Genomic DNA, 12980 nt, shown 5'->3' on the forward strand with positions numbered 1-12980 from the left:
GACCCTCATGAGGACTTTTTAAAGAAATACAAAGACATGTGACTAGAAGTAGTAAATTCTAATGTAGTAGATAGATGGGTAGAATAAGATGTTTATGAAGTTTGCAGCCACAATATTCGCTCACAAGTAGTAATTGTTATTAAAGTGGTGAGACTGTGGGATGGTAATACAACCTGTTTCTTATTACCGAAGTGAAGTGTTTAAACACTTTATAAGTAATAATTCCCAAACACGTTACTATACGTACACTGCAGGTGCTGACAAATGTGTGGAAGTTCATAAGCCCAAGAGATGTAGCAGCATTAATATTACAATGTTGAATAAACTTACAATTTTTTATCACTAAACTAAGTTTTGAATTTTTCCATTTTCATACACACAGAGGCTAAAAACTAAGCATGAACTATTGAAATAAAAACTTCATAAATGGTTGTAGAGAAAAGGAAAGTTTTTCCAAAGAGTGGACTTTTCAGTCCACTTGAGCAATACTAGACCTGGGTTCCTCTGAGCTGTGGGAGGCATCGCAGCCAAATCCTACTGCATAGCGAAGCCTCATTACACTCAGCCTGAAGACTCTCAAACTCTCTGCTTACACTCACACTCAACTCTTTCAGCACTGTGCTAATACTTGAGGCAGCTTAACACTTCCTGATGCTTTTTAAGAACATTCCTTTTATTTTCTCTACTGAACTCCAGTCTCAGAGTATTATTTTCAACTGTTTACATGTCACTGAAGGTTAGGATTCTATAGCATTTCTGGCTGCTACCCTATCTCTGTTAACTTCATCTTCCAATCTATATTTTTCTACTTCTTTTACAATCTGGTCAGTATCATGTTTCCTGAGATAGCCTTTGCCATTAGTAATGTTGATTTTGTTCTTCCTACTGGTACTCTGGTCTGCATCAGTTATGTTGTGAGTGAAACTGGAGTCTATGTCAAAAGTCCCCTGGATTTTAGGAATACTACACTAAGCTAGAGGATCCCAGAAAACAAAACGTGCCAAGCAGTTTATTTCTTTTAGGTAAAGCCCTTTCTCCCTCATACACTGTCATTAAGCAGTGGTCTGGTTGTCAAAGTAGTGAACCATCTGGGTTTGCTCTGTAGGAAGGGTGGTGTCTCTCTTGATCAGACAGGCCATCCCACCTCCCTGTTGTTTCAATGCGCAAAGAGAAGGGGTAACACCAAGGGGCAGGAGTTCTTGCACATTCTCCGATCTGTCACCCATGAGAAAGGCTGCTTGCACAGCCCCACCATGTGCCACTTCCTCACGAGGGCTGATGGTTTTGTTGAGCTCCTTTCCACTCAAGAAATCTTTCAGCAATTTCTGAAACTTTGGGGTACAAGCGGGACCACTAACTGTCACAATTTCATTAATATGGCTCTTGTCAAGTTTGGCATCCTTCAGAGATTCCTCTACTAGCTTTAGGACACTGCAGAAGAGATAAGCATTCAGCTGCTCAAAGTGAGCTCAGGAAAGAGAAGTGTAGAAATCCATGCCTGTACAGAATAAATCAATTTCAATCCTGGCATGAGCAAAGAAACTCAAGATACATTTTGCCTTCTCATAGGAAACTGCCTGCTTGTTGGAGGCTACAGTCTGTCTTGTGCTTGCATTTCAGCACTTCAGGTGACCCACCATACAGTTGTCAAAATTTTCCCCATCCACATGGGTGTTACCAGCTATGGATTTTACTTCAAAGGTGTCATCCTGGAGGTTTAGGATAGATACATCAAAGGCACCACTACCTAAGTGAAAGACCAACATCTTTTTCTTTTTCAAAGCTTCATTTGTGTTGTTGTTTTTAAATCTGGGCCATAAACTAGGGCTGTTGCAGTAGTATCCTGATCCTCAGTATCCTGATTTAATACCTTAATATTCAGGATATTAAGATCAGTGATGGTCCCTGCATCCTTGGTGGCCTGATACTGTAAATCATTTAAGTAGGTTGGAACAGTAATTATTGTATTTTTTTGTCTTTTTCTCCCCCTAAGTAGACTTCAGCAAACTCTTTTATCTTACTTAGAACAGATCTCCTCTGGGGAAAAATATTATTTCCTTTTCCTTTATATTCTACAATTACTTTGGACTTTCCCTTTTCACAAATCATTTGGAAAGCCCAATGCTTCATTCTGGCTCAATTGTGGCGTCACCGAACTTGTGACCAATCAGCCTACTGGCCTCAAAGATGGTACTCAAGTTCACCACCTCTTGGTTCTCTTAGCAACCTCACTGAGGAGGTGATCACTTTGTGAAAGCTACATAATTTGGACTGGTATGGGCGCCTTGGTAATTGGCAATGATCTCTGTTTTCCATGCTGGAAGACCCCTACACATGAATAAGTGGAACCCAATTCAATACCAACTGGCAGATCCTGATTAAAGAAAGAAAAGGGGGAAATGAGGCAGAAAATAAAAGAAATCAGTGTCAACAAAAGTCTTTTGCAACTACCTCTAGAGGAAACCTGTATCTTCTATTTTCTCCACCACTTTGCTTTCACTGTATTTTGATCCTTATGTGGGTCTAACTCGGATATAAATGGGTTCGGTTTTACAATCCGTTCAGATGGTAATGTGTTCCACTTGTTTTCTATTGTTTGCAGACCTCCACTGCACTTGGTAATAGATGTCTAACTATAAGGTGATCACCAGAATTCTGAGAATGGAATCAAACCATCATGGCAACCAACAAGGCTTCAAAGCTCTGGGGTCATTTCTGGCTTCTCTCATGCCCACATCTAATTTTTTTCCAGGTCCAGTCCATTCTTCCTCTTTGCATATGTCCTTCTCCACTGCCACCACTCTAGGTCTAAGTTTTATTACTTTGTGTTCAGACCACCACAGTAGCATTATCACTAGTATTTCTCCTTTCTCTGATTTCATGACTTATTCATCACCATCATCCATTCATCCATCCATCCATTCATTCAGTAAATATCAACTATATAGCAACCGTTTGCTAAATACTGAATTAGATGTTGAAAATAAAAGGATCAATTAAATATGGCCACCATCCTCTATGAATACCATCATGCTGACCTTTTTAAATTATGCCTTTTATCACACTAACCCTTGCTCAAACACTTGTTCCCCGGGGTGCCTGGGTGGCTCAGTTGGTTAAGCGACTGCCTTTGGCTCAGGTCATGATCCTTGAGTCCCAGGATCGAATCCCACATCGGGCTCCCTGCTCAGCAGGGAGTCTGCTTCTCCCTCTGACCCTCCCCTCTCTCATGTGCACTCTTTCTCTCTCTCTTTCTCTCATTCTCTCTCTCAAATAAATAAAATCTTAAAAAAAAAAAAAACTTGTTCCCCATTACCTACCAAATACAATGAATAAAATAAAACCTATCTAACTAATCTTTCCAACCAGTATAGCTTATAGAACCAGATAGACACAGATTCAAGTCCTGCCTGCCACTTGTAGCTTTGTCAGTTTATTAATGATTGGGCATGCTTTTTAACCTCTCTGGTCCACAGTTTCCTTAGCTTTAAAGTATACCTATCATTTTGGCACACAGTAGGTGCTCATTAAAAGTTCTTTTGACTTTCCTTGTCTCTAAATAATGGGCATCCATAAACAAAGATTCATACAGAATGAGAATATAACTGATTCTTTTTTTTTTTAAAGATTTTATTTATTTATTTATTAGAGAGCGAGCGAGCGAGAAACAGCATGAGAGAGGAGAGGGTCAGAGGGAGAAGCAGGCTCCCCGCTGAGCCAGGAGCCCAATGCGGGACTCGATCCCAGGACCCTGGGATCATGACCTGAGCCGAAGGCAGTCGCTTAACCAACTGAGCCACCCAGGCGCCCCAAGAATATAACTGATTCTTGATATCATCAAATAAAGCTCCCTAATTTGACAGTTGGGGAAATGGAGGTATCATTTGAGAAATGAGTGGCCCTCCATAACACAGGTATTTAGTAGTAGATGGCTATCTGGTATCTAGTCCTCCTGACTCCCCATCGAGGCACAAAATGGGAGCAGCCAGAAAATGTTCACGGAAGAAATTTAAGGGCAGGAAGGCAAAGGCCATTCCCAATCGGAAGAGTGTTAAGGTTGACAATACAGATTTCAAATACGTAGCAATGTTCTCAGTTTATAGAGAAAAGGCTGCTTTTATTTTTCTCCAAAGGCCAATGTAGAAGTTATTGATGAATCTAAAGCTGAAAGCACAACAAATACTTAGCTGTATGGTAACTTATACAGTATTATCTCCTCTGGATGTAAAGATGGAACTAAAGATAGGAAGCAGAATGATGGCGGAGGGACTCAATGAACTCTAGAAGGTTAATTCTGGGCTGGTCTTCAGAAATCCCTGGGTCTAAGCCATTCAGATAACAGGTGAGAAAACAAAGGCCCAGAGAGTTCAAGGGAGGGTCCAAAATTGCACAGATACTCAAAGACAGTGCTGGGGCACCTGGCTTTTTAAAATCTTGCAACTGTTCCATTTTATTACACTGGGTGCTCAAAGACAAATATTTTCATCACTTACCATTTGTTGTTGAATACCTTCAATGTGCAGATCACTGGGCAGAGCACCAAAGAAACACTGAGAAGTTACACTTGGGCTGAGGGCAGGTAAAGAGCAGAGGGAAGAACAGCTGTTCGGGGGCTCCATGTGCACACGCACCTCCAGTTGCCAAGGCAAAACATATCAATGTCTACAGTCACAGCCAGCCTGAGCAGGGCAACTCCAAAAGAGGTTATTATACTGTCTTTTAAAATTAAAATTTAATAAGTTATATTCAACACGAGTTGAAAACATTCATAAATTTAATGAATCACCTAATTAAATATTGTATATGCAACAGTATGGAGCACACTGAGAGAAAATCTTAAGAGTTATTTTTATGCTTAAATGCAATTAGTAAGTAATGTTTTAAAAACAAAACCCTCTTGAATTTCATAAAGCTTTTTCTTCTCACACAGGAAATGTTTATTTCATAAACCATCCCTTGTTTTCAGGAATTATATGTTTATTTTTGCTGTTAATGCTAAGTAGTCAGCTGAACTACAATTCATCCCAGGCACCGTGTTATCAGTCTAGACTTGGCCACACCTGATTTCATGCAGAATGATTACATGGGAATACTGTCAAGTATTTTGTTGTGTTATGATGCCAAAATGATTCCATTATTAGCAGGCTCTATCACTGGGGGAAAATTTCTTAATCAGGGTATGACATCTAGTCCATCTATAATCTTTCCTTATTATGCTTTCCTTAATCTATATTGTGTGGTCAAGTTACTCTTTACGCTCTTTAGCAGCTATTAATGAAGTATCTTTTAGTTAATATGTCAGCTAGCTTTATGCCCACTATTCAATGTCAAGTGGAAAGCTCAATTTGAAATTTCACAAGTAGTTTTCTGGACAAGTTCATGGCATGCATGCAAGTTTGGAAGAATCTGAGCTGCAGCAGCCTGGATTTGAGATACCGCTCCCCACCCCTCCTCTTAGAGTGCCTTCTACTGACTTTGGAACTTTGGTAATGCATAGAATATTAAATACCGCCTTTCCAAGCAGCCTGCTAAGTATGGAACAAATCATCTCTTGCATAGCCTCAATTCCCTGAGAGAGTTAATTTAGTTCAAATGAAAGATTTTCAGATTTCCAAAGGGCAGAAATGGCGAGTTCAAGCCTTGAACTGTAAATAATGTTTTATTTTTCCAGCTGGGTCATGTGTACACAGGTAATCACTGTATTATTCCTTTTACCAGTTTGGTACTTCTTAACTAATAGAATCATCCCTTTGAGGTTCATGGATATAATCAGTTCTTTAAAAAATAATAATTACCATAAGTACCACACTTGGTAATATAAGAAATCCAGGCAACAAAAACAGATTATCAGCATGTCTTCATCCAGGACCTATCATCACTCCTCACATTCTCAAGACTGAATTCTCTATTGACAGTCACGAGATTCTGCTAATAAACAATACAGTTGTGTCACCTTCCACCCTGTGCTATTCTGGGACTACAACCCTATTCCATTCCCTTCCTTACATGACTTAGCATATACCAGTGGCTAAGGGTGACTTTGCTTTTCTTCCAATTCAACTATTCCTCAGGCCTGTATGCATTCCCCCAGCAGCTGTGTTATCCCTAATATGAAAATGATGATTTAGCCTTAGGGAAAAAAATCCGGTTAAAGATGATAAATTGCTTTGGAAAATGAGAATAATGGCCTAAATATATTATAGAAAATTATTGCAGCCACTCTGAGTCTGAGATAGAAAATCAGCTGACTTTTCTTTCCCCTTCCCAGAGCAAAATGTGGCTCTGGAAAAGCCTAAGGAATGAAACAGAGGGAGGCAATTCATCCAGCTCTATCTAACCAGAAATAAGAAAGGAACCATAGGAGAAAATCTGATTTATGAGAACTGTCAATAAAGAATGTCAAGAAGCTCCAAGAAACCTGCAGGTGTTGCTCTTAGTCAAATCTATGTCAGCTTTTATATCTAATAATGTGTCATGAATTAAAATGTATTTATGCATATAGATGGTGCATTTGATTACAACTCAAAAGCAGAATAATACCCAATTTCTTCACATTAATGCCTATTCAGAAAATAGAATTCTGAAGCATTATTCTCTAGCAGATGTACAGTGGTTAGTGATGTGGGAAACACAGGCAGAAGAGAAATTATTCAATTTCCTTACTACCCACAGCCCATTGACATGTCCTTAAAACAGGCAGAGTGACATTTCTCTAGGGGCTCAACTGCCTTGATGTTAATACTTCACTAAGGGGAAAAGGGAATCTTAGCCCACCCCCCACCCCAGGATCCTGTAAGCCTACTTTAACATATAAAAATTGCTTTAGAAATTTCCTATATCTCTAAACCCCCCGCCCAAGATACATGTTGGCAATCATCCCCCAAGCATATGGCCCACCGATATACATCTGAAGGGTCTCATGACTAAAATGACCTTTTCCCAACAATAGCTAGCCCCCTCAAGGTCCTGGAAATCTTGCTTCCAAAATTCCTTAGAGAATTATGCTATCCCTAACCCCCTCCCAACTTGAAAGTACATAATGGGCCATACCGCATGACTCTGGTGCAGCTCTTCCAGCCCACGGGTCCTGTCCCCGTGCTTTCATAAAACCATCTTTTTGCACTAAGGAGGTCTCAAGAGTTCCTTCTTGGCCATCGGCTTTGAACCCTAACATCTTTCCTACATCAGTTAGGATATAGAATATCTAAAGTGATTACCTTGCATTAACCAGGCTCACACATGCGTATCTATTCAGCTTTCAGAGACTTTGCAGGTCCAGAGGACTAAGGCACACGTGTCAATTAATAAAGGTAAAATGTGATGAAATATTTCAAGGTACTCTGTAAATGTAAATTGCTATAGAAATGCAATATATCATTATTCATCTTAAGATTACAGTAAATCAATTTCTGAAATATCAAGCATACATTTTTATATATGTGTGTGTGTATATATATATATATATATACCTGCACATATGTACACATATACATATATATATGCAATTATTCTTAGACGCAATCTAAACTGTTACTATTTGAGAAGAGTATTCATTTAAAAATACGTGGGCCCTAAAAATGCAGTATAGCCTGTAAGGGCAGAGAAAAACATGGGATCGGGGAGGGCACCTGAAGACTTTAACTATATACTGGTGTTTTCTTTCTTCAGCGGGGTGCTGTGTGATTACTTTCACCCAGTAATTTCTTCAGCTGGGTGATGTATTATTCCTCTCATCAGTCTGGTATTCTTAACTAATAGATACTATCATTTTAAAGATAAAGAACACTCTATTCTAAATGCGCATGGTTATTTGTGAGACAGAAAAAAATAAAAAGGAAGATATCTAACTGCTGTTCAGCTAGAGAACAAAATACAACCACAAGCTTTCACACAAGCACATTTACACACACACACATGCACAAATGCACACACATATCACCACATGGTACAACGGGATCAGAACATCTGAAACTGTATTTTTGGCTCTACCACATCTGAGAGAACTGACCTTGTACAAGTCACTTAACTTTGCTGAGGTCCAGTTGACTTGCCTGAAATTAAAAATCAGAGGGTTCACTTGAAATATTTTGATTTTTAAATCAAAAGAGATCTTTGGTCTCCCTAGAAAAAAAGGAGAGCCAGTACTCTCAGCCAGGGACAACTGCGTGAAACAGCAGACAAGTGGCCCCTTGAGTGGAGCATGTGTTCTCTAGCTCACCACAAGCCCTGACACTCCCTACAGTAAAGTTTACAGCACACCTGCTTCACCCCTTCAGCTTAGTTACTGGATCCTTGTAAGCTCTCCCTTGTGATCTCCCACCTTGCTTCTAGCATTCTCCTTCCTGTTCTCTCTCCTGCACTCTCCCCCCTCTCCTCCCTCCTGTATTCTCTGTCCCTCTTATACCCACTCTCCTTCCCTCCTGCAATCTCTCTCCTCCGATGTCCTTTCTCTATTCTGCACCCCCCTTCCTTCTTCCTACCAGTATTCTCCACCTAACCCAATGGTTCTCAGCCTAGGTGTTTTTGCCTTCCACACTTCTGGGAAAATGTCCATGTCTAGAGACATTTTTGGTTGTCACATATAGCCAGAGCAGTGCTACTGACATCTGACACCACCCTACAATGCATTAGGGACACTCCCCCACAACAAAGAACAATCTGGAGCAAAATGTCAACAGTGCCGAATTTGAGAAACCCTGCTCTAGAAATTATCACCCCATACTAAATTTCTCTGACTTCACAAATTTCTAACAATCTCCAGCAGAAACAAGGGAACAACTTTCTCTCCTTGATGAACTCACTGACAAACAATAAAACACGGAAGCAAAAAAGTTTTAGTATGAGTATTACAAAACATTTCAAATCAAAATAAGATGTCCTGTGGTGGAGGGGGAAAAAAAAATACTAAAATAAAATAAAAATAAAATAAATAAGATGTCCTCAGTTTCAACGCTTGAGGTCTCAGTTATGTTTCCTAATATTTAGACATTTAAATGTTTATGTTGGGTTTTAATAAACATTGGAGAACCCTCATAGTAGAAAGACTGGAAGGAAATATAACAAATGCTAACCACAGGTTACCTCTAAGCTATAGCATTACATATTGCAGGGGAGGAAAAATAATTTCCTCTCGGGCGCCTGAGTGGCTCAGTTGGTTAAGTGACTGCCTTCGGCTCAGGTCATGATCCTGGAGTCCCGGGATCGAGTCCCGCATCGGGCTCCCTGCTCGGTGGGGAGTCTGCTTCTCCCTCTGACCCTCCTATCTCTCATACTCTGTCTCTCATTCTTTCTCTCTCAAATAAATAAATAAAATCTTTAAAAATAATAATAATAATTTCCTCTCTACTCTTGTAGGTTCCTGGCTGAGACCCCCCCCATAATAGAAGACAGATTAACAGGAGAAAAACTAAAGTTTAATAACATGTATACCTCCTGTACACATGATAAAGATCCAAGAAAACTGACTAACTCCCCAAAATGGCTCACACTACCACCTTATATATCATTTGAAGCCAAAGACAAAAGAAGATGTGAGGGGAGATAGCCAGCTATGGGAGGGGACCAGAAAAAAGCACAGTAAGATTACGGTGTAGATTTAAGTCCTTGCCTTCCTCCTTGATAAAGAGTTATCTAGAGATTTGGGGTCACTGTCCTCCTCCTCGTACAAAGAGGAAGACACCTTTAGAAATGGAGACTTCCTTACAAATGTAAATGTCTCTTACAAAAGCATAACTTCTACTACTCATTGTCAGAACTTTTCCTTTGTCTGCTGTTTCTTAAAAAATACTTAGCTGAAAATAATCCTTATACCAAAGAGGCATATTTCAGGCTGACATACTCTGCTCCCTTTCAATTTGATTTTTATGATTTTGCTTGCCTCATACAGTTGTTTTCCAAATTTTCAACCATGAAAATACACTACTATTAAAATCATAAAAATTAAGTATCATTTAAAACACCAATAAAAATGCTATCAACAGCAAAAGCCTTTATCATCAGAAATCACAAGTTATTAGTATGAAAAAGACATCTTAAAACTTGTCACATAAAACTTATAAAAGACACTTTTGATATGCTAACATAGGCTTTTGTCCTGAACCAACCAGTGTTTTCTTCTTTTTTAACTGAAAAAAAGCCTAAAAATACTAAGTAAAAGTTAATTTTTAAAACTGAAAACTGTGAGCAATTTGAGAATGTTGACATCATCGTTTCCCAAGGTTAGCCCAATTTACAATTTCATTACCAAGTATTCTCACAACTAGACATGAACTCACTAAAGAAATACTTCAAGGAAATCTCAATTACACATCACAAATATACAAACTTTTAGGTCAACAAGCAAAAGTCTTCTACTTAAATGAATTACCAAGTGTTGCCCTCTCTTCTCTATATTCTCTCTCATCCTCTTGATTTGGAGATCTTTAAGAACCTCAGAAAGATTTCAACATTTATGAGGAAGCTGAGGTTTTCAGGATAGTAAGAAATTCTCATCATTTCATATTAAATAAATGTCAAGTTGGATGAGGACCCATCTTGTTGGTTTACACCATTTAACGTAATCAATTTAATATCACTTCCAGCAGTGTGGCAGAGCGCTGCATAAACAATATGATAACTGGAATTCCTCTGCTCCTTGAATTAGTAAACAAGTTGCAGTGCATATCCATCATGCATAATGAGTCTGAAGCATGGCTTGATTACATTTCATTTGCATAAGAATTTTCCATAATTTTTTTAAACTGATCCTTTTTAATTCAGAGTATATTTAAATGCCACACAACAGCTGCCCTCCTCCTGAAATGCTAAGCAATCTTCTTACATAATACAAAAATGCTAATCAATTTTTTTCATGCAGATCCTAGCTTGCTAATGAGTTTCCACCTTTCTACATGCTGTCAAATCTCATTACACTGTCACCTTTCTAGGGTTCACAATCGGTGTCCACGTTTATATGGTTCAATTCTAATTGCCACATTCTTTCGTTGCATTTACAAGGGAAACATCTTTTAAATAATCCTTGGATTGTCCAATTTGAAGGATCATCTGTTCCCTTTGCATTCTGTAGTTTGTAAAACCCTTACCATTAATTTACAGAAATATTAATTAGAATGTTCTCCGATAAGCCAAAAGTCTGAAGAGTAAAAATGAAACAAACAGGAACTAACAACAAATAAATATAGATCTAGAAGTTACATTACAATGAAATAAAATGTAGAAATAAAAATAGCTTACTAAATATAATAACTTAGAAACACATTATCTATTTGGGAATTATCACATTAAAATAATTATCCATAAGCTATTCAGAGGATAGGCATTTTCTTGAATTGTGAATATACTTCAAAAAAAAGATCTTTTTTTTCTTTTTTATTATGTTATGTCTTGAAAGATTTCCATGTAACATATGTTGAATCTTTTAACAGAAAATTTCCAAGAGTAGACCTTAGAAACCAAGACAGGGTGTGAAGCAAGTGACTCAGTTTTCAAACCCACCATAAACTGACAATGACTTTTTTAATGCTTAATAGGAAAAAAAAAAAAAAAGAATGGGTTGTATGGGAGAAGAAAGCAGTTGGTGGGAAAAAATGAATTTTACTTGCTTAGTAAACTCTTAGACCCAAGTCTCTCAGCAATGCCAAGTACCAGCCCACTGACTAGAAGTAACAGTTCCTGATAGATCTCACTACTACATGTTGGATTTTCTATTTTTTGCAAGGAAAAGAAAAAAAAAAAAAAAATATATATATATTCCCCATCAAGGTAACTTTTTTCCCCTCTGAAGAAACTGAAATTTTCATGCGGGAAAATCTGCATGGTAAAAGGATTTACTGAATCATCCTGAGGCATTTTTTCCATCTGTAAATTCCTAGCTTAGATGGTACCATGGACGCACATTTGTTTAGGGAAAAAAAAAAAAATTCTCTTTTGTTCACTTGTTCAAGCGCATGCCTAATTCCTAGAACCTACTAATTCACTTTCACTCATTCATCACATAAAGCTTCTAAAAAGAGAATATGGAATATTCTTTAAAAAGTGGTTTATATGAAATTTTAATAAACTGTTTCACATTTCAAAAATCACAAGATCACTGACATTTCCTAGAAGATTTATCCTTAGCTCAAGATCCAAAGTCACCTCTTTAATTTAGCACAGTAAAGACAAACCATCTCTGTCACCTTCCCTAAAAAGCAGTAGTTTGTCATTAAAATAGAATTTAAATAAATAACCAGAGGCATTTGTTTGATAAACCTGTCTGATAAACAATAAACCTGCTGAAAAATCTATATAAAACAAACCAAACAAAAGCGTTTCTTTTTAAAGCGATGACAAAGACTTGACCAAACAGGAAAATTGTGCAAAACACAGGGAGGACAACAGATAAGGAATTTTGAGAGTTTCTGGAGCCCTTATGCGCTGAAAGTAAGGGACCTCCGCTAGTGACAGGAGACCCAAGGTGTCCAAAATACTCTTATGTCGCAACAGTGCTTCCCATTTCAGTGCAGCAAGTGATGAGGGCCAGATGGGCGTTTACAAAGTAGAAGCCTCTTTTCATGCAGATTAGTTAAAATACAGGAAAGCAGGGGCGCCTGGGTGGCTCAGTCGGTTAAGCGACTGCCTTCGGCTCAGGTCATGATCCTGGAGTCCCGGGATCGAGTCCCGCATCGGGCTCCCTGCTCGGCGGGGCATCCGCTTCTCCCTCTGACCCTCGACCCTCTTCCCTCTCGTGTGCTCTCTCTCTCATTCTCTCTCTCTCAAATAAATAAATAAAATCTTTAAAAATAAATAAATAAATAAATAAATAAATAAATAAATAAATAAATAAATAACAGGAAAGCAAATTCAACCTCCAGGTAAGGGTAAAGAAAGGATACGGGATTCTGAAAGCTGAAATCGTGAGACTCTAGAGCTCAGCCAAAGTATAACAAACGAATTCGAACTTCAGAGTAAAGACATGTTTGTACACTCCTTCCCACCTACCC

General features: G+C 38.4%; 1 pseudogene; it reads right to left on the reverse strand.

Moving 5' to 3' along the window:
- Positions 1-963: 963 nt before the first annotated feature.
- On the reverse strand, positions 964-1496 carry LOC123848618 (heat shock 70 kDa protein-like; annotated as a pseudogene).
- Positions 1497-12980: the final 11484 nt, after the last annotated feature.

The sequence above is a fragment of the Mirounga angustirostris genome, unplaced genomic scaffold, assembly GCF_029215605.1.
Source record: "Mirounga angustirostris isolate CCGP_5_RB_7025 unplaced genomic scaffold, mMirAng1.0.hap1 SCAF_11, whole genome shotgun sequence".
NCBI lineage: Eukaryota > Metazoa > Chordata > Mammalia > Carnivora > Phocidae > Mirounga > Mirounga angustirostris.